This window comes from Equus caballus, chromosome 14 (genome assembly GCF_041296265.1).
Source record: "Equus caballus isolate H_3958 breed thoroughbred chromosome 14, TB-T2T, whole genome shotgun sequence".
In the NCBI taxonomy this organism is placed as follows: Eukaryota; Metazoa; Chordata; class Mammalia; order Perissodactyla; family Equidae; genus Equus; species Equus caballus.
Window position 1 is genome coordinate 53584232 of NC_091697.1, and position 21055 is coordinate 53605286.

General features: G+C 46.7%; 2 protein-coding genes across 5 annotated transcripts in view; one reads left to right on the top strand and one right to left on the bottom strand.

Annotated features, from left to right (window-relative positions):
• The window catches only part of LOC102150735 (proline-rich protein HaeIII subfamily 1-like), a 53939-nt gene extending 47995 nt beyond the window's left edge, over positions 1-5944 (top strand). The window contains exons 6-7 of the mRNA XM_070234693.1: positions 2591-3523; positions 5535-5944. The gene's annotated coding sequence lies outside the window, so the exon portion shown is untranslated. The remainder of the gene's footprint in view (positions 1-2590; positions 3524-5534) is intronic.
• CTNNA1 (catenin alpha 1) overlaps positions 1-21055 on the bottom strand; it is a 314003-nt gene that overhangs the window by 225532 nt on the left and 67416 nt on the right. The gene's annotated exons all lie outside the window — the stretch shown is intronic.

Genomic DNA, 21055 nt, shown 5'->3' on the forward strand with positions numbered 1-21055 from the left:
TTCTTTTGAGGAAGATTAGCCCTGAGCTAACTACTACCAGTCCTCCTCTTTTTTGCTGAGGAAGCCTGGCCCTGAGCTAACATCTGTGCCCATCTTCCTCTACTTTATATGTGGGATGCCTGCCACAGCATGGCTTGCCAAGCAGTGCCATGGCCGCACCTCGGATCCGAACCAGCAAACCCCAGGCTGCTGAAGCGAAACGTGCGCACTTAACCGCTGTGCCACCGGACCGGCCCTGATGTGTTATTATTATTAAAGTCCTAGCGCAGAGCTTGGCATCCAGAACATGCTCTGTGAATGCAACTGTGATCATCATCCACAAGAGGACATGCAGAGCTGCAGAGCTCCTTTCAACTCTTTGGAGATGGTAGCAAACTGCAGATCACACAAACACATCCCTGAGGTTCCTCACTTCCAGAATTCTCTGTCTTGCTTTGCTTCCACCTCAGTCTGTGAGGAGGCTGGGATCAGGGAAACTCGGTGATAGATTTTTGGTGCAGTGATGGCATTTGGGAGATAAATTGTGAGCTCTGCCTCCTTCTACCCTTGGTGGAAGCTGGAAATGGCCTTTTCCCATCACAGGATGGAAGTTTGAAGAAGCTAATCTAAAGCCAGCAGGGCTTCTTGCACAGGCAGGGCCTGGACTTATGAGCAGCTTTCCTTGGGGTGGGGTCCTCTGCAGAGACTGAGCTCAGATGTTGATTAAGGGGGACTTTTTCTACTGAAAGTGTCAGAAACCTCCCTAAATTCTTAAGCAAAAATTGAATGCATGGACCCACAAACTTGGGGAGGATTCTAAGCAAAGGGTCAAAGGAAACTCAGAACCAAGGCCACAGGGACTGGAACCAGGGACTCAGGATGCAGGGACATGCTCTCCCCTGAAGAAAATAAAACCTAGTGGTGTGGTAGAGATGGGGCTCTGTATGTCAGGAGGTCAAGAAAGGTCAGTCATGGGCAGATCTGTGGATGGGGCAGCTCCAGGCAGAGGCCCTAATTTAGAAAGGAACTTGTTCAAGGAACAGAAGGAAGCCAGTGTGGGTAGAGAGCAGTGAGCCAGGAAGGGAACAGTAAGAGATGACAACCCAGAAGGAGGCAGGGACCAGATCATGAAGGATCTTCAAGGCCAAGATATGGAATTTTTATGGTATTCAAAGGATTGTGGGAAGCCTTTGGAGGGTTTTAAACAACAGAGGGAGATGATCTAACTTATGTTTTCTTTTTTTCTTTTTACCATATGTTTTTAAAAGAACACTCTGGTTACTGAATGGCAAGGAGACCAGGGGTCAGGGTAGAAGGAGGGTTTGGGGGAAAGGCTAGAGGAGGAGCAGGTTTGGGCATGGAGGGGATAAGAGTTCTGCTCTAGCAGTGTCAAATTTGAGATGCCAATTAGATATATTTGTTTCCTAGGGCTGCTGTAATAAATGACCACAAACTGAGTGGCTTGAAACAACAGAAGTTTATCTTTTCATAGTTCTGGAGGCCAGAAGTCCAAAATCTAGGTGTTAGTAGGGTTGGTTCCTTATGGGTGCTCTGAGGAAGAATCTGTTCCATGTCTCTCTCCTAGCTGCTGGTGGCTGCCAGCAATCCTTGGCTTGCAAACATATCACTCCAATCTCTGCCTCCATCTTCACGTGACACTCTCCCTGTGTGTCTCTCTGTCTCTATGTCTTCTCCTCGTCTTACAAGGACATCAGTCATATTGGGTTTAGGGCCCACTCTAACCCATTATGACCTCATCTTAACTTGATTATATCTACAAAGACCTTATTTTTCAAATAAGGTCATATTCACGGGTACAAGAGATTAGGATTTCAACATATTTTTTTGGGAGACACAATTCAACCTATAACAGACATCAAGGGGATGTCAAGTGGGCTGATAGGTATACAAGGCATAAGTTCAGAGGAGAGACTTAATTTGGAGATATTAATTTGGCAGTCATAGAAAACCAGCCATGGGACTAGATGTAGATAGAGAAAAGAAGAGCTGCTAGGTTGAGATCTGAGACTGTCCAATATTTAGTGGTTCATAGAGGAGAAGGAGTCAGCATAGGAGACTGAGAAGTGCTCAGTGAGGTAGAAAACCAGCAGAGTGTGGTTTCCTAGAAGCCAAGTGGAGATTGTGTTTCAAGATGGAAGCAGCAGTCAACCTTGTTAAGAAGTAGCTTTCAAACCTGGCAGCATGCTCACCATTGGTGATTCTAAAACGATTAATTTCAGGAGTGGTAGGGATGGAAGCCCACCTGGAGGGGCTGAAGAGAGACTGTGAGGGAGAAAGTGGAGACAGCAACTACATACAACTCTTTCAAGATGTTTTGCTCTGAAGCACAGTAGAAAAATTGAGTGACAATAGAAGGGAATGTGGGGTAACGGGAGGGTTGTTTACTTATGTTTTAAAGCTGGAATAAATGAGAGAATATTTGTATGATGTGGAGCATTTTCTAGTGGAGCAGTTGGCCAGTAATGGGAGCAGAAGCACGCAATCCACTGTATAAAGTAGATCACGCGAGTCCACGTACAGGTAGGTAAATAGAATTAGTGCTGGGAAAAAGAGGGAGCATCTATTTAATTGCTTCTTTTTTATCCATTAGGAATGAGGCAAGGTCATCAGCTGAAAGTGAGGGGTGAAGAGAGTTAAAGATATTTGAAGAGACATGAGAAGTTATGGAGTAGAAGTTTTTTATTTTTTTTTTAAAGATTGGAATCTGAGCTAACATCTGTTGCCACTCTTTTTTTTTCTTCTTCTTCTCCCCAAAGCCCCCCAGTACATAGTTGTATATTCTAGTTGCAGGTCCCTCTGGTTGTGTTATGTGGGATGCTGCCTCAGCATGGCCTGATCAGTGGTGCTAGGTCCACGCCCAGGATCCGAACTGGCAAAACCCTGGACCGCTGAAGCGAAGTCGTGAACTATACCACTCGGCCACGGGGCCAGCCCCTGGAGTAGAAGTTTTGTTTTTGTTTTTGTTTTTGTTTTTTTTTTTGGAGGAAGATTAGCCCTCAGCTAACTACTGCCAGTCCTCCTCTTTTTGCTGAGGAAGCCTGGCTCCGAGCCAACATCCGTGCCCATCCTCCCCTAGTTTATACGTGGGACGCCTACCACAGCATGGCTGCCAAGCAGTGCCATGTCCGCACCCGGGATCCGAACCAGCGAACCCCGGGCCGCCGAGAAGCGGAACGTGCGAACTCAACCGCTGCGCCACCGGGCCGGCCCCAGAAGTTTTTTTTTTTGAGGAAGATTAGCCCTGAGCTAACTGCTGCCAATCCTCCTCTTTTTGCTGAGGAAGACTGGCCCTGAGCTAACATCTGTGCCCATCTTCCTCCACTTTATATGTGGGACGCCTACCACAGCATAGCGTGCCAAGTGGTGCCATGTCCGCACCTGGGATCCAAACCAGCTAACCCCGGGCCGCCAAGAAACAGAACGTGCGAACTTAACTGCTGCGCCACCAGGACGGCCCTGGAGTACAAGTTTTGAAGAGTGGGAAAGCGAACATATTAGAGGAGTATAGGAGGAATACAGAACAGTAAGTGTCCTCCAGAGATTTCCCATTCATACTTAGGACTCTTTCTAGACATCTTTCTTCTGGATCTGCACTTCCTCTCAGGAAAGGGCTCTGAGTGGCCCTATTTAGGTCATATGCCTATCTCTGGGCCAATCACTGCATCCATAGGATGAGATACTGGAATCGAGCAGACTTGGGTCACATGCTTACCCCTGTGACTGGAGGGGTGTCATGACTGGCAGCCCCAACAGAACCACATGGAGTTGAGGAGAGGTAGTTCCCCATTAAAAACAGGGATGTTAGACAGAGAAAAAGCAATGGTGGTCCACTACCTGCCACTGTTCTCACAGGATTGTCTTCAGGCCCAATGAGACAGTGTCTGTGAAATTGCACTGTGGATTGCATAGCACTACGCAAGGTGAGGGACTATTACAGTAGGACTTAGTAAATGATGGATTTGTTTATTTGTTCACTCAGTAAACAGTTACTGAGTCTCTAAGTGAGGCTCTGTACTGGGTTCATGAAGAAGAAGAGACAAATCATGAATTAGACTTGATCTTCCCCACGAAGGAGCTTGCAGTTTAGTAAAGCTGTATTAGTCAGCTTTTGCCAAGTTATGTTGTGATAACAAACAAACCCAAAATCTTTTTGGTTTATAACAGCAGATGTTTATTTCTTGCTCATCAGCTTCAGGTTAGCTTTGTCTCTACTCCAAGAGTCATTTTCATTCTCACGCATGCCGATCTTGTGGCAGAGGGCAAAGAGGATACGGTGATGGCTCCTAAAGTTTCTGCTCTGATCACGTCTATTCTCTATTCACTTCTATTGATTGGCCAAAGCAAGTCACATGACCAAACCTGATAACAATGTGGTAGTGAAGTATCCTTTTCCCACAGGGAGGTATTGAAAGTCACAGGCAATTCGTGGCAATTTATAATACTTTTACAGAGAGAAGAAGTGAATAATTGGGAAAAATAATATAATCAATACATATACAATATATATATACTATATATATATATATATATATAGTATATATATAGTAAAGTGATTAGAGTCCTGTGATCCAGGGCATTAGGAGTTCAAAGGGGAGAGCAATACTCTCCAGTTGGGGAGATCAGAGAAGCCTTCTGGAGGAAGTGGCTTTTGGGCTGGGTCTTGAATAATAGTAGAGGATCTAGGTGGGTATAGAAGAAGGCAGGGCAATCTACCAGAACAGCATGTGAAAGCCATAGAAGAGGGAAAGTAGGATGCTTAGACAGGAAATGGTGCATTGTTTAGTTAGCCTAAAGCAGAGAAATTAGGACGCAATAATAGAGAGATGGCAAAATGAGTATGTCTGCTACCCTCAAGAGCACATAGAGGCTCTCATCCCCACCCCATCCAGCTGCCAAGCCAGGGGATTTCTGGACTGGGTAAGTGCTTGCATCTGCTGGTAAATGAGTCCACAGCAGGCCGCCCTTTGGCTATACTGTTTTGCCCTTCTTGGCTTGGTCAAACCCAGGTCCTAGCTCAGAGTTAGCTTCCCTGTCTCAATGCCTGTTTCAAAGTTTTGTTGGAAATTGTACTCTTAATGTTCTTATAGGTGATCTAGTGGTTAAAGATTTGGTGCTCTCACTGCCGTGACCAAGGTTCATTTCTTGTTCAGGAAACCATATCGCCTGTGTGTCAGTTGTCATATTGTGGTGGTTGTGTGTTGCTGGGATGCTGAAAGCTATGCCACTGGTATTTCAAATATCAGCAAGATCCTCATAGCGGACAGTTTCAGTGGAGCTTCCAGATTAAGACAGACTAGGAAGAAGGACGTGGCCACATACTTCTGAAAAATCTGTCCTAAAAACCCTGTGCATAGCAGTGGATCATTGTCTGATATGTGCTGGAAGGGCAGAGGATGGTGCAAAAAGACCAGGTGGGGTTCCACTCTGCTATACAGGGTCACCAGGAGTTGGAATTGACTCGACAGCACTAACAACAACAATGTTCTTACAAAGGTGTCTATGATTTTTCTGTCTGTTTCCTTTGCCTGCATCAGCCAGCCTGGTATCCAGAGGATACTTCCAAACTAGGAGATGTTAAAACCAAAAAAGAGGTCTTCCCAGAGGCAGGGGAATGGACAAGATGACCTAGTGGAGCATCCATCCTTGCAAAGAAAGCCTCAGTCTTCATCCTGCTGGCTTCTCTCTTCCGCTGCAGCAGTAAAATGAGTTTTTGTTTTGTTTAGTTTAGAATAAGATCCCATAATTTATTCTGCACATAATGTCATAAAAGAAAAATATAATGGCTCTTTGCAGTTGCATGCATTACAGTACGAATTTCGTTGTCTTTTTGAATTCAGCTTATTATTACAGCAATGATTTGGGTTAAATGTTTATGTAACAGAAATTTTCTGCTTCTTGATATGTGATAAGAATGTGATGATCAGTAAAATTAATTTTATAACAATCTTGTTTGTTTTGTTGATAGTTATCAAATTCAGTACACAGATGGAAAAGGCTGGGTGAGAGTGGGTCCTGGCTTATTGGAATTAATAAGCTGCCCACCTGGTGGGCGTGTGGTCTAATTGATACTGGCCCTGGGAAGGTTTGCACTTTTAATCATTAATGCCCTGCAGCTTGCTGGAAGCATGAAGAGAAACAGGCTGACTAGGACATGCTAGCAGACGGGCAGGGCTATAAGGAGGCTTCCTACTGCTCAGGAGGGGCCTGCCTGAAGGCACAAGTAGAGCTCAGGGCCCTGTGGCTAGGTAAAAACCTTGGCGGTCCTTCTTCAAGGGAGGCAGGGAAATTTCTCCCTTGAATAGCCTCCAAAGGCAAACATCTCAGTAAGTGGCAGGGCACATCTCAGGCCTGAGGAGAGGCTTGCATATCACTCGTTCTATCACTCATTCACTCACAAATATATATTAAGCACCAAGTCTGTGCCAGGCACTGGATACAGTAATAAACAAGACAGACAAGCTCTCTGCTCTTTCAGAGTTTCATTTTCGTCTGGGAAGCAGACAATAAACAAGTTAAGGAATAAATCAGCAAGATAAGGTCAGTTAGTAATAAGTGCTGTGAAGACAATAAAAGGGTGATGTGATAAAAGTACTTGGGTGTGGGGTAGGGTTACTGAGGGCTGCTCTCCAAAGCTGACATTTATGCTGAGACTGGAGGCACGGGAAGGAGTCGGCTTTGCAAAGTGCTGAGGGAAAAGCATTCTAAGCATTGGGAAAAACAGGTGCAAAGGCCCCAAGGCAGAAAAAGGCTGTAATTACTTGACGAACAGAAAAGAGACAAGTGTGGCTGAAGGATAGTGAGCAAGAGGGAGAATGATGGGAGTTGAGGTTGGAGAGTTAAATAAAGGTCATGTTATACAAAGTTTTGTAAAGGCAAGTGTATTAGTTAATAGACAATCAAAAAAAGTCAGAAATCACTCTAGATATTTCAGGTGGAAGGAATTTAAATTTGAGAAGTTGGTAACAAACACGTTGGAAGAGCTGGAGGAGCAAAAAGAGGGAGATGAGCTTATCCAAAGATTAGTAATTATAGGAAGTCACTATCCTTAAGGCTGGAAGAGTAAAATGGGAAATAGTGATAACCACAGCTGAAAATTGCTGTGCCATAGCAATGAAGCTGCTATTAGGAACTGAACCACCTGAGTAGGAACCCAAGAACAAGCAACATGGCCATTACTAGCAGCGCCAACAAAATGCAGAAAGGAACATGGCCTCTTCCTTATTCCTGCCTTCCAGTCTCCAGCCAGTGGCTCCAACTGGCAGAACCTAACAGGAAGCCAGCTATAAAAGGAGTGTACGGAATCTACACTGCTTTTCAGGATCTCAGGTCTTGGGGGGCAGTGTAGAAGGGCAAACGTGAAGCTGGATGACAACACTCTCCAGGACAAGAGGGTAAGGATTTGGATATCGTTCTATAGGCCCTCCCTCATGTGCTCTGCATTTGACATGCAGAACAGGCTGCAGGGGCAATTTGATCACCTCTCTTCACATCTGTAAAATGGGAATAACAACAGTCATAGGTTTGTTATGAGGATTCATGGAGATACTGCATATAAAATACTTAGCACAGTGCCTGGCTCTTAGTAAGGTCTTAATAAATGTTAGCTATATATGAAGCTATACTGAAAGTACAACCAACATCATGTGGGGGACACCCAGCCTTTTTGATGAGATAACTGAGGTCTTAGCACTTGAAAAGTTTGGAAATCAAGGGTCTCAGGAGAGCTCAGTCTATATAATAGATAGGATCAAAGAATCTCCATTTCCAGTTTGCTCCAGGACTCACACATAAGACCCTTTGCTGTGCTCTGCCTCTGCATGTTCTGCTTGGGCCTAGGTGGGAAATCCAGAGTATATGGAGTATGGTAGAGGTTGAAGGAGTCTGGTGAAGGCATTGGGTACCAGACAAGATAATGAGCATTGTTCCAGTTATCTATTGCTACGTAGCAAAATATCTGAAAGCTTAGAGCTTAAAAACAATCGTTTTTTATGCTCATGACTCTCTAGATCAAGAATTTGGATGAGCACAGTGGGGAATGGCTTGTCTCTGTTCCACAATGTCTGGGGCCTCAGCTGGTAAGATTGGAAGGATGTGGGTCTCTCAACAGCTGGGGGCTGGAATCACTGAAGGTTCATTCACTCACATGTCTGGTGCCTGGGCTGGGTAGACTTGAAAATTAGGATTGAAGGCCAGAGTGCCTGCACATGGCCTCTCTAGGTGGTTTGGCTTCTTCACAAGATGGCGGCCGCAGGGTAGCCTGACTTCCTGTGTGGAGACTCAGGGCTCTAATCATGAGTTTTTTTGGCTAAGTGGAAGCTACATTGTCTTTTATGACCAAGCTTCAGAAGTTTCTCAGCACCACATCTGCTGCAGCCTTTTGGTCTACAGTTTATACTCAATAAGGAAGCCACAAACCTACCAGACTCAAGGAGAGGGGAAGTATATTCCTCTTCTCGATGGGGAACAACAAGGTTCTAGAAGAGCGTATGGGATGGGAGATATTATTGTGGCCATTTTTAGAAAATATAATATGTCACAGGCCTGCAGGTTAGAACTCGCACTACTCACGGGCCTGACCTTGCCAGCCCATCTAGGAAACAAGGCCTGAGTTCCCTGAGGAAGACAGGGCCAAAGGCACGTGACCCTGTCTGTGCCCTGCCTAAACCTTCAGAGGAAGCCTCCTCAAAACCCAAAAAAGGAGGAGATCTGTGGTCCAGAATAAGTCCTCAGAGTGTGTACTGGTGATCACTCAGGGGACATGTGTCACATTAGAGAGCAAGAGAGCTGGAAACTGTGCCATGGAGTCTCATCACATCTGACACTAGATAATAATGATGATGATAATATATTTACCACTCAGCCATGGGGCCGGCCCCTACATATATCTTTTAAATTTAAGTCTCCAAAGGAAATGTAGAGCCTTGAACGGACATCTTAGAAAAGAAAAAAGATTGAAAATTAACGAGCTAGGATCTATCTTAATAAGTTAGAAAAAAAACATAGCAAAATAAACTCAAAGAATGTAGAAGGAAGGGGCTGGCCCGGTGGTGCAGGGGTTAAGTTCATACATTCCACTTTGGCAGTCTGGGGTTCGCCGGTTCGGATCCCCGGGTGCAGACACGGCACTGCTTGGCAAGCCATGCTATGGCAGGTGTTCTACAAATAAAGTAGAGGAAGATGGGCATGGATGTTAGCTCAGGGCCAGTCTTCTTCAGCAAAAAAAGAGGAGCATTGGCAGCCGATGTTAGCTCAGGGCTAATCTTGCTCAAAAAAAAAAAAAATATATATATATATATATAGAATGTAGAAGGAGGGAAGTAGCAAGATGAAGAATAGAAACTGAAGAAATAGAAACTAAACATGCAACAGGGAGGATCAGCCACGCCAGAAACAGATTTTGTAAAAACTGATAAAGCTCTGATGATACTGATGGAGAAGAAGTCGAAAGAAGACAAAAATAAACAATGTTGGGAATGAAAAGAAGGATATTGCTATGGATGCTTCAGGCATTGGAAAGAAAATATGAGGATATTATGAATAACTTTGTACCAATAAAATGAAAGATATATGTGAAATAGACACATTGCTCAAAATATATAACTTACTAATACTGACTCAACTTGAAATAGGAAATCTGAATAATTCTACAACCATTAAAGAAATTGAATCAGAAGTGAAAAATCTTCCCACAAAGAAAACCTAGGCTTCACTGGCTAGTTCTAATTCTTTAAACACCCCGTGAGAGAATTAGGATTCCCTCTTCAGAGGAGGAAACTGGAGCTCCGAGAGCTCAAGCAACTTGCCTAAGAGCCCAGAGCTGGTAAATGTCAAAGCCAAGATTTGAACCCTGGTTGACTTGGCTACAAAGGCGGGGAGCTTACACTCCCTGGTCTTCTCTTCAAATGTGAGAACCAGCAGCATATACGTGAAGGTGAAGGACAAGACTGTGATGCAAAAAATGCAAAAACTGATTCTAGATTTGCAGAGATGGAAGGTAAAGCTCTTTCTGCCCAGGGAAGCCCTAGACACGAGAAATCTGGTTATGTACGTCTACACAGAGAAGAACCTGGAGATTATCCCCAGGGCCCACCCCACCATCCTGCAAGACCTATTCAAATGCCACCAGTGCTTCTCTATAGGGCACCAGAAACCCTGCCCTGAGCCCCATAGCTGCCCTAGCCTGCCGTACCCTTGGATGCCCACAGCACTGTATCTGGGCCTCTTCTATACATTGTCTGCTGTGTGTCATTCTCACTATGTTTTCCAACCTTGAAAATGCATGGCTGCCTAAGAATACAGACGCCAGTTTGAGGAACCCTCATTAAAAAGTCAAATGCTGGGCCCGGGCTGTCACCTTGTGGTTAAGTTCGCACACTCCGCTTCAGCAGGCCAGGGTTTCGCCGGTTCGGATCCTGGGCGCAGACACTGCACCGCTCATCAGGCCATGCTGAGGCAGCGTCCCACATAGCACAACCAGAAGCACTCACAACTAGAATACACAACTTTGTACTGGGGGACTTTGGGGAGAAGGAAAAAAAAGAAGATTGGCAACAGTTGTTAGCTCAGGTGCCAACCTTTAAAAAAAAAAGTTAAATGCTGGCACTCTAGGTGATCACTGGGCTTTGAAAATTGTAAGGCAGCCATCACAGTCATCTAGACCTACCAGAGTATGTTCTTGTTAAAAGGCGTTTTTAAGATTTTCACTAAAATAAAAACTAAAAATTTAAATATTCACAGAGCAAACTCTGTGGTCCCTGAAGGCAGATTTTATCTCTGTAACAGGCAGGAACTACTCCACGAAATAATGTAGGATTTCATTATCTCTCTAAATCAAAACTAAATCCAGCTTAAGTTCTGTGGAATGCTGGATTATTGTTCCATCACTTTGCTCCCTCCTAGGTAACAGGATCATACATCTATATTCCTCACTAGGCAACTTTGCAGGTTCCTCCTGTGGGTGGGGCGTATTTCTCCATCCTTTGACTCTGGGCTTGGCCATATGACTTGTTTTGACCTGTGGTATTTTAGCAGACTTGACTAAGTAGAGGTTTAAAATGGGCTTGTGTGTTGGGGCTGTTACATTTGGGCCTCAACTGCCTCCATGAGATGAACATTCCCTGGCCAGCCTGCTGGTCCTGGAAGGAAGATGAGAGGCACATGGAGCAGAACCAAACCAGCCCAGCCAAAGCCAGCCTATAAGCAACTAGCACCCAGCAAGTCACCAAACTCATGAGCTAAATAAATGCTTACTGTTGTGTGCACTGCAATTTGGTGATTGTTATATAGCATTATTGTGGCCGTGGTTAACTGATATAAACCCCTTCTTACCAAGATTACCAGGTCCTCAGTTCATGCCAGTTGCCACAGCTCTATCCCCTGCCTGGGCTTTGAAGTGTACCTGAAGGTGGGGCTTCTGAGGAAGCTCCATCCCTTCTGTGACAAGTCCAGCCACAGTGACTGGTGCCAAGGCTCCCCAAACTGTGGCCCTTTGTGCTCAGCCCTCATAGTCACTCATGGCCCTCAGTGATTGCTTAAGCTTGATTCTCAGATCCATAACTTCAGGCAATTCATTTAATCTTTCTTTGCCTCATCTGTAAAATGGAAACAATAATAGTACTTAATTCATAGGGTTCTTGTGAGAAATAAGTGAATATATATAAAGTGTTTAACACAGTGCCTGGGCATATAGTAAGTGTGCAATAAATGCCAGCTGCTACTATTACCACATATTTGTTCATCAAATAATCTTCCTCCTCGGTCCTCCCATCTCAGAGGACCTGTATTCACATGAGCTCAGGTCTCTGCTCTGATGGAATTCATACCTTCATTCCCTTTCTAGTCTTGAGAATTCCAACTAACCCTCCTGAGTTGTGCCCATCCCTCTTCAATCTGGGAAGCATTAAGCCTCCAATTCTAACCTCTGCTAAGAAAAGCTGTGTGGAAGTTGTTTCTGAGTAGCCTGCTGCTTGCAGCTTTTCCTTTCTATCTGGAAACACACAAATCCTCATGGAGGTCAATAAAGTCCAAACCTCAAAGACACAAAGTCTGGCTCTCCTCCCAGGAGGGGTGGAATGCTTTTCATTCCTTTGAGGTGAGGCTGCAGCTGAGAAAAACTAGACAGGGTTATTTTCTCAATAGGTCATTCTGCTACATCTAATTCTCAGTAAATCTTCACGACCAGACTGTGAATTCCTTGGCTGTTTTATTTGCTGTGTACCTCCAGAGCAGAGAATAGAACCCACGCTTAGCAGGTGCTTGATAAATGTTGGGTAAATGAATGAATGAAGAATACGGGTTATAGACCAAGACAATTTCCAAATTAGGGGTGGAGAAATAAATATGAGCACGCAGTACTGTGTGCTTAGCCTCATGCTCAATGCTGAGGCCCATACAGGAACAGTACCAAGAGACCTAGAGCCTATACTCAAGTCCTCAAAGACTTAAGTCTACAAAGGAAATAAAGCTCAACCACACAAACCACTTGCTCTGTCCCACATCAGAGAGAGCTCAATGAGGAGCTTGGCTCAGAAGAAGCTGTGGCCTTGATGGTGCACGGGAGTCTTAGGGAAGGAAGAAGCAAGATGCAGCCTAAGGTTTGAAGGTCTGGGAGAGGCTCAAACACTCAGCAGAGGGCCATTTGCTTATCAGGTGTCCAAGAACGTCACGAGCAAAGGCACAGCACAGGAATGAGTTTGCTGTTTGGGGAAAACAAGGAGACCAGCCTGACGTGTCTGTAGGACTTGTGACAGGGAGTCATGGGAGATAAGTTTTACTATTTTGGGCTGTGACCTGGGTGTAGAGACCTGGAAGCCAGGCTGGGAGTGGCTCCTGATGAGTCAGGCAACAAAGAGTGGGACCCTGAGACGAGGTGTGACAAGCATCCACTAGCAGCAGAAGCTCTCTTTCCTTTCCTTCCAGGATGAGACGAGATTTGAATCCAAGACAGAGATTCCAGATAATGAGCCCAGTGGAGAGGCAGATCCTTCAGCTCCTCCAAGAAAGTGGAATTTGTGTCAGTGAGAATTCTTTGGTTGCAAGCAACAGAAAAGCTCAAAATAACTTAAGCAAAAAATGATTAGAAATAAATGGGGTTGGTTTACAGAACCAAAGAAAATACTGAAGAGCCTGTCCCAGATAGATGAGAACCAGGACAGTGAAATCAAGGGAGCTGGGGCTAAGGAATAATATTCTTCATGATGCTCCTTTGAGGAATAAATGAAATCCATTTTCATGTCATTTCACTCAAGATTCATGGGAGAAAAAGCATCTGATTGGCCTAGCTTGGGTCATATGCCAATCCTTTGGCCAAGGAATGGAGACAGGCTTCCTTAACAATCCACCAAGATTATAACTGCTGAAGTAGTGCTCCCAGCCGACTCCCCAAAGCTGGTGCCAGGCAAAATGGATACTGGACAGACCAAAACAGTAGTTTTCTACTACAAGTTGTGTGCACTGGGAAAACCTAGGGCCCAGTTCATCTTGGAGGTTGGGGAGAGAGGAAGGATGGAATAGTTACCTGAACCAGTAGGTATACGTGATGATTAATTTAATACATAAACTTAACTGGGACACAGGATGCCCAGATATCTGGTTAAACATTATTTTTGGGTATGTCTGTGAGGGTGTTTCTGGAGTAGATAAGCACTTGGATTGGTAGACTGAGTGAAGGGGACTGCCCTTCCCAATATGGGTGGGTATCATTCAATCTGTTGAGGGCTTGAATAGGACAAAAAGATGGAGGAAGGTTGAATTCTCTGTCTGCCTGACTGCTTGAGCTGTGACATCACTCTTCTCTTGCCCTCAGTGCTCCTGGTTCATAGACTTTCAGATCCAGACGGGATTCTATACTATCAGCTTTCAAGCTCTCAGGCCTTCAGACTACACCACTGACTTCCCTGGGTCTCCACCTTGCAGATGGAAGAACATGGGACCCTTTCAGCCTCCATAATTGTGAGCCAATTCCCTATAATAAATCTCATTTTCTTATCCATCTATCTATCTCTTATTGGTTCCGTTTCTCTGGAGAACCCTGAATAATACAGTACATTTATGCCTTGACCCCTAGGCTTCAGAGCTTAGAGTTAGCCTCACGTTCCACCCTTAGGGGTCTTCAGGGTCACCAGGGTGAGAAATGAGCTGTGTGAAGAAAGGGACCACTAAGGTTCAAATGGGAATCCAGGATAGTGTTGAGAAATGCACCTTTGGAATTTAACAGTTCTACAGGGGAAGAGGGAGGGACTTGGCATTTCCAGGGATAAGTCAAGCAGGAACAGACCCTTTCTCTGTCTCTGAGATGCTGAGAGGGTCAGGGTGCTCTCCCAGGCTCCTCAGATCAAAATGGAATTTCAGAAGATAAGGGGCAGAGGCCAGTGCTCACGCAGGGGAGAAGCAGGCAGAAACCTCCTGCTTCACTTAGTTGAAAGAGAGTCACTTGGGGCAAGACTTTGTTAGGAAAGTATAATTACCCAGTCTGCCTGCTCCTAAAGTCTGGCATGAGGGGAACAGGGCCTTCTGGGAATCCTGATGCTAAACAGCTGGGGTAGCAGTAGACTCAGGACAAATGAAATCCTCCCCACATGGCTGGAGCCTCCTGTGAGCCTGGCCCAAATTTGGCCTACCTTGGCCTGAGAGATGGAATGAGTTCTGAGTACAGGTGGCACAGGGACTTGTAAGCTTTTTAGGAACCAGGAAGGGATGAATAGGCTTAGGGGTAGGTGACATTAGGAGGAGGAGATAAGAAGGTCCTAGATTCACTCTCCATTCTTCTCTGCTCTGTTCAGTACCCCAGAAGCTGACTTCTATGGACCGTATTGCCCTGGCTCCTTGCCCTTAGCTGCCTGTGGGGTTTGGCCAATGGCAGGCACTGGCAAGAGACAAGCCAATGGGAAAAAAGAGAGGTGAGGATATTTATTCCCTACCCTCAGCCCCACTGCTGGGCCTTGGTGTTGGCAGCAGCTATATTCCTTTTCAGAAGGCCACAGCTCCTGCAGGACAACAGCCCTACCACATACAGCTCCCACCAGGTTCTGGCAACACCACTCCCTCTTCACCCCTTCCCCTTCCAGTCTAGAAGTGGTAAAAGCTTTCTTCTGTGTCTAGACTCAGGGCGCCTCTAGGTCATTTGCTGTTTCCTATAACCCCACCCAGGAAATATTCCCTTCATTAGTCTCTCTTCAACTTACCCGCTGACTGTGCCATCTTTTTTCTGCAGTGCCCCTGCCACGTACAGCCCCTTACTGTGACAGCACAGAGCATGGAAACCCCCTGTTCACCTTGGCCCCTTGTTGGGTGTCCCTGCCCAGGACTGTCTCAGATCGACCGATGACAATCAAGGAATCTCAATCAAGCGTTCTCTGGAGTGTGGCAGGGCCCTTGAGAGGTTATTCTGTCACCTCCCTGCCCCCATACATACAGAACAGTAACAAGGCAGATTGGCCAGCCGAGGAAAGGCTGTCAGCCAAGGAGAGGCCCTCTGGCCTCAGGTGCCCACCAGAATGGGCTCTCTCCCCTCTAGCCTCTCCTCATTCCTCCTGCTGTGATCTCAGCCTGTTCTTTGTTCCTCCATGGACTCTTTCCAGCAGGGAAGCTGGGCCCCCCCTTTACAATCTACCCCTAAACTTCAGCTGTCTTCTGCTTACCTCCGCCTTTGCCCAGAGATAATTCTTTTTTCTGTCCTCCCACCCCCTTCAGAGCATGGGAGGGAGCAGAGAGGACCCTTCTCTGGGCCTTACACTCCCACCAAAGACCTTGGTTTCCCCAGGAAGCAGCAGGCGGGGGGAGGCCCATCTCAGACTGAAGACAAGACAGCTGCTCATTAAGAAAGCTGAGAACCGAGGGAGGTGACTAACAGTGTCAGGAGCAGAGCCCAGCATGAGCAGAGAAGTGAGCAACAGCATCGGAGTTGATTGTGGGAGAAAAGAGAAGACAGGAGAGTCAGTCCCAGAGTAGTCAGGACTCTCGCCCTCAGAGGATTCTCTCAGGATAAAACCAAACAGCCTGACCCTCTCCCTCCCAGGAGCTGTCATCTTAGAAAAGAGGACTACTCTGTCACCTTGTGTGGGGTGAGGGGCTATTGGGACATGAATACAGGCAAGGATTTTTTTTTTTGGAGGAAGATTAGTCCTGAGCTAACTACTGCCAATCCTCCTCTTTTTGCTGAGGAAGACTGGCTCTGAGCTAACATCCATGCCCATCTTCCTCTACTTTATATGTGGGACACCTACCACAGCATGGCATGCCAAGTGGTGCCATGTCTGCACCCAGGATCCGAACTGGCGAACCCCAGACTGCCAAAGCGGAACGTGCGCACTTAACGCTGCACCACCAGGCCGGCCCCCAGGCAAGGATGTTTATTCATTCATTTCACAAACATTTATTGAGTGCTTACTACATAGTAGGAGCCAGCAGTGAATCAGACAAACATAATCCCTGCCCTCAGGGAGCTTGCTTCCTAATGTATTTAAAATGCAAACTCCTTCTGTGGTCCACAAAATTGCACTTGGTCTGGTCCCTGTCCTCATCTCCAACTGCATTTTGTGCCCCTCTTCCCTCTCTTACTCTCCTCTAGTCATAAAGGCCTTCTTACTATACTCTGAGCATGCCAACTTCATTCCTGCCTCAGGGCTCTTGCAGCAGCTGTTCCCTCTGCCTGGAACATTCTTCTCCCAGATCTCCTCAAGGCTGCCTCCTTCTGGTCATTCAGGGCTCAGCCAAGGGACTTCCCTAGCAGAGAGACAAGCATTCCAGGTGGTGGGAAATGCTTGTTTGATAGTCCTGACATGGGAAAGAATTGAAGAACTGAAAGGAGACCAGTGAGGCTGGGGCAGAAAGGGCAAAAGGCAAAAGGAAGTGATTTGGCCTGAGTTCCCCTGAAAGCCAGGCATGGGACAAAGGGTATGATCCAGGGAGCAAGGGTGAGGGACAGAGGGGTGAGACTGAGGAGAGCCCATGTGAGAGAGAATATATTATTGAATAGGTCACAGCTTCAAGCAACCAGGCAGCATTCTGAAAAGCTTTATGAAGAGTCTCAGAACCATCTACCAGGCCCAGAAGAGGGAAACTTTTATCCAGTGGTAACCACTGCCATTGTCAAGAGTTGCCTCCAGCGTATTAACTACCCTGGACTTCAGGCTGGAAAGCCAGGCAGTTCCCTGGCCACAAAGAAGCCCTGGGGCAGAAAGCCAGAACGTAGGTCTCTGGCCAGAAGGGGAGGTGCTGTCAGGTCACAACCCATGAGCTGGTTGAAGCCAGAATGGAGTTGTTTGTCACAGCAGTAGCCAGAATAAGAAGTGAGATTGAAAGAATTTGGAGTGGGGCACAAGAGGTGTCTCATAGAGTAAGACGGACACAACGTGAGGCTGGAGAGATGAGGGATAACTGTGCATATCAGAAGAAGGGGATGGAAGCTGGTCTGTGCAAGCAAACGTTGACGTGGGTGCAAGAGCGAACTGTGGTGGTGTGAGTCCTCAGAGGGCACCACCTCTTTGTGGTGTGCCCAACCAGGCCACTGCCCACCCCTTCATGTCCCAAGGAGGCCATTTCTCACTTTTCTGTGAATTTACTAAGTATCCCGCAGCATCATCCCATGGGGAAGTGTGAAGAGGCAGGGCACTAAAGTGTTTTTCAAGGTACATGCATGTGATCTGTGTTAGATGAAAGCCTGGGAAGGATTCTCACAGTATTTTTCACAAGACTCTTGCCTGGTGCACATTCATTCAGGAATCAGTATATATTTACTGAGTATTTACTATGTGGCAGGCACTGGGGATGCAACAATGATCAAGAGTGCCACGGCAGGGGGCCGGCCCTATGGCCGAGTGGTTGGATTTTCACGCTCTGCTTTGGCGGACCAGGGTTTTGCCAGTTCGGATCTTGGGCGCAGACCTGGCACCACTCATCAAGTCATGCTGAGGCGACATCCCACATGCCACAACTAGAAGGACCCACAACTAGAATACACAACTATGTACTGGGGGACTTTGGGGAGAAGAAGGAAAAAGAAAAAAAAAAAAAGTGCCACGGCCCCTGCCCTCACCAAGCTCATACCCCAGTGGGTGACACGTAGACTTGGTACCCGTTCCATGCATTTCAATGTGCACATGGCACAGGCTACCTGGTGGGGGCCTACAATGCTACATCCCTTCCTCCATAATCTCCCCCTTCCCCACTCCCATCCCCTGCATCCCCTAGCCCCACACTGACTTTGGCCCCAGGCAGACAAAGGATTCCAACCACCCGAGCTAGGGGCCAGCTCATTCTCATTTCTCAAGAAGTTTAATTTTGCCAACAGCCAGAGGCAATGAAAGCAGCTCTGGAAATCTGGCTGCTGGTACTCTGGGCTGGGATAGGCAGCCCAGAAATAATTGCCTCTTAGAGCGTTTTATTGGAATGTGCACGTGCTTCCTGCTTCTTGTGGGAGTTGTTCCCTCCCAGGGCTGCTGCTTAATGTGAAGAATGAATTAGGCCTTTGAGGCTGGTGGGAGCTGCTTCAAAGAAAGGGTGGAGGAATTTGGAGAGCACTTGCAATCCTGTCTGTCACATGTACCAAAGCCTCACCACCTTGTGGTCATACAGTTTCCCCCAAGGTCTGCCTCAAACCCCCGCTGCCCTGGAAGGCCCTTGCCTAGGGTGCATGGCCCTGAGACTGGGGATCCGAGCTCTGAAGACTGCTTTGCTCTAGAAGTCTCCCCCTTGCTGCTATCCTTAGCACAGGATGGCTGCTTCTCCTTGCTCTGAGTAGGGAAACAGAATGCTAATGATGATGAGTCTAGATTTTCCCTGATGTGGAACCAGCCAAATGGATCCTAATGCCACCTCCTGGCTCAGTCTGCCAGATCTGTGACAGCACCAAGAAGGCTGCCTCCTCTGCTGCTGTTGTGGCATACGAGGGGAGTAAACAGGCAGAGAGAAAGAGTCGGGGGGAAATGACTGTAACAAAGGAAGAGGTTTCATTTATGTGCCCCAAATCTGGTGGGGTTTTCTCAAGGTCATTGACACTATCTCTCTGACTCCAGCCCAGTAAGTGCCTCCCAGCCTCCCTGGGGATCCCATCCCACTCCCCTGACTTGCTGGACCCTTGGCTATGTCAATGGACATGAGAAGGGCTCCATCTCCATGCAATTATTTCAGCTCTGTGCCTCGACTGAAATCCTCTGGGATTACAGGCCTGTTGATTACATTCTCTCTAAAATAATCACCCTTCATGTAGGTTATGATATGGTCCTGAGGCACATAAGGGAATGGCTGTCAGGGTTGGTGGGGGAACCACTGCCCTGTTTAGTGTTCCCTGATATGGGACACAAACACCTCCAGACCTGAGGAACTCCTGCTGATGCTGCTCCCGGCTGCAGTTCTCCAGCAGGCCCACGGAAGTGCTATGCCATTTCACTCCTTCCCCATCTTGGCTTCTGGAAAACTACTCATTCTTCAAAACCCTGATCAAAGATCACCTCTTCTCTGAAGCCTTTCCTGTTCCCTTTTCAGGAAGAGCTCACTCTCCTTAAGTCAATAATTCACTCTGCAAACAGCATGATCTTGAGCAAGTTATTATTACAAAACCTCTGTAAAATGGGTGTAATATAGCCCTTGCAGGGTTAGTGAGGAACTAGAGACAATACATGTTTGAAACCTAGAATTGTGCCTGGTGCATAGTTTAGGTTCAGAAAATGACAGCTCTTGGAGTGATCACGCTTGTCCAGTGGCTTGTTTACACTTCTGTCACCTTTAACAGATTATGGACTCTTTAAGGACAATGGCCACAGTTGAGCCATTGCTGTATCCATAGCACCCTGGCTAGCTCAGAGTGAGCACCCAATAAAGGGTAATAAATGTCAGCATTATCATTAGGATACTTAAGATAACACTAACTGGCCTTCAGTAAGTGTTTACCATGTGCCAGGCACTGTTCCAAGAAATTTACCAGGATCATTTCACTTAATCTTCACAACAATCCTATAAGTGTTATCATCCCCATTTCACAGATGAGTAAACTGAAGCTTACCAAGGTGAGACAATTTGCCTGAGGTCACATTGTAAGGAGTGAAGGATGGGGGCAGTTTTGAACCAGGTCAGTCTGACGCCATAGTAAACAACTCCATACTTGATTGCTGAGCATCCTCTGTACTGTATCACAAGCCTCAGTCCACCTGACAACAGGAACTGGGTTTGGTTTATTTATGGAGTCCCTGAGTCCCCGACCCTGGCACAGATCCTGGCACACGGTAGGCCACTCAGTCAGTGTTCTTTGGATAAACAGATGAGAAAAGGAGAGGGAGAAGGGAGGTCAAGGGCAGATGGTAGGACTGGGGTGGGGCAAGAGACGTTTTATTTTGGAGAGCAATGGGAGGTGAGCGCAGAAGAGGGCCGGGGAGAGGGTTGTGTCCTGGCCTTCAGGTTCACACAGCTTTTCAGGGGAGCCATGCCATTCCCACCATCCCAACTTTCAACTGCGTCTGAAAGGGTGTTCCCTTGGGAACAGACTGACACTCAGAAGAATGTGAGCTGAGGGCTCAGGTGCTCCCTCCTTCCTAGGCAGCCCCTCTCCAACTCCAGGACCCCTGGCCTGCATTATAGGGGACAGAGAGAGGTTTGTGGTACATAACGAGTCAGCATTTGGGAGAAGAAGAAAGTAGCTGCAGCATCTCTGTGCCTCAGAGGATTAGACTGTGGGAGCCAGGGAGTCACCGCCACTCTATGCATTCAACATTCATAGGCTGACCTCACTGAGCAGGGTCATGGCCCTGGGGAAGACAACCTCGACGGAGGTAACTGTCTCCTGTGAGTGGGTGGACAGTCTCTGTTCCTTGTTTTCTTGTCAGCACTCTGAGGTGAGGGTGAGGCCTGCCTGCCATCTGACCTCAGAGCCAGGGTCGTGGGGACCTTGGCCAGCTGCATCCTAACCCAGCCCTGTTTCTTCGAGGCCAGTTGGTGCTAGGGAGCGAAAGGAAAAATTTAATTTATACTTCTCCCCTCGATTCAGAGTCTGGGCAGCTATTTTGACTGCTTCGCTGGAATACTCTTTAATTCTGAGTTTCTTTTTCTCATTACGGCTCGAAAA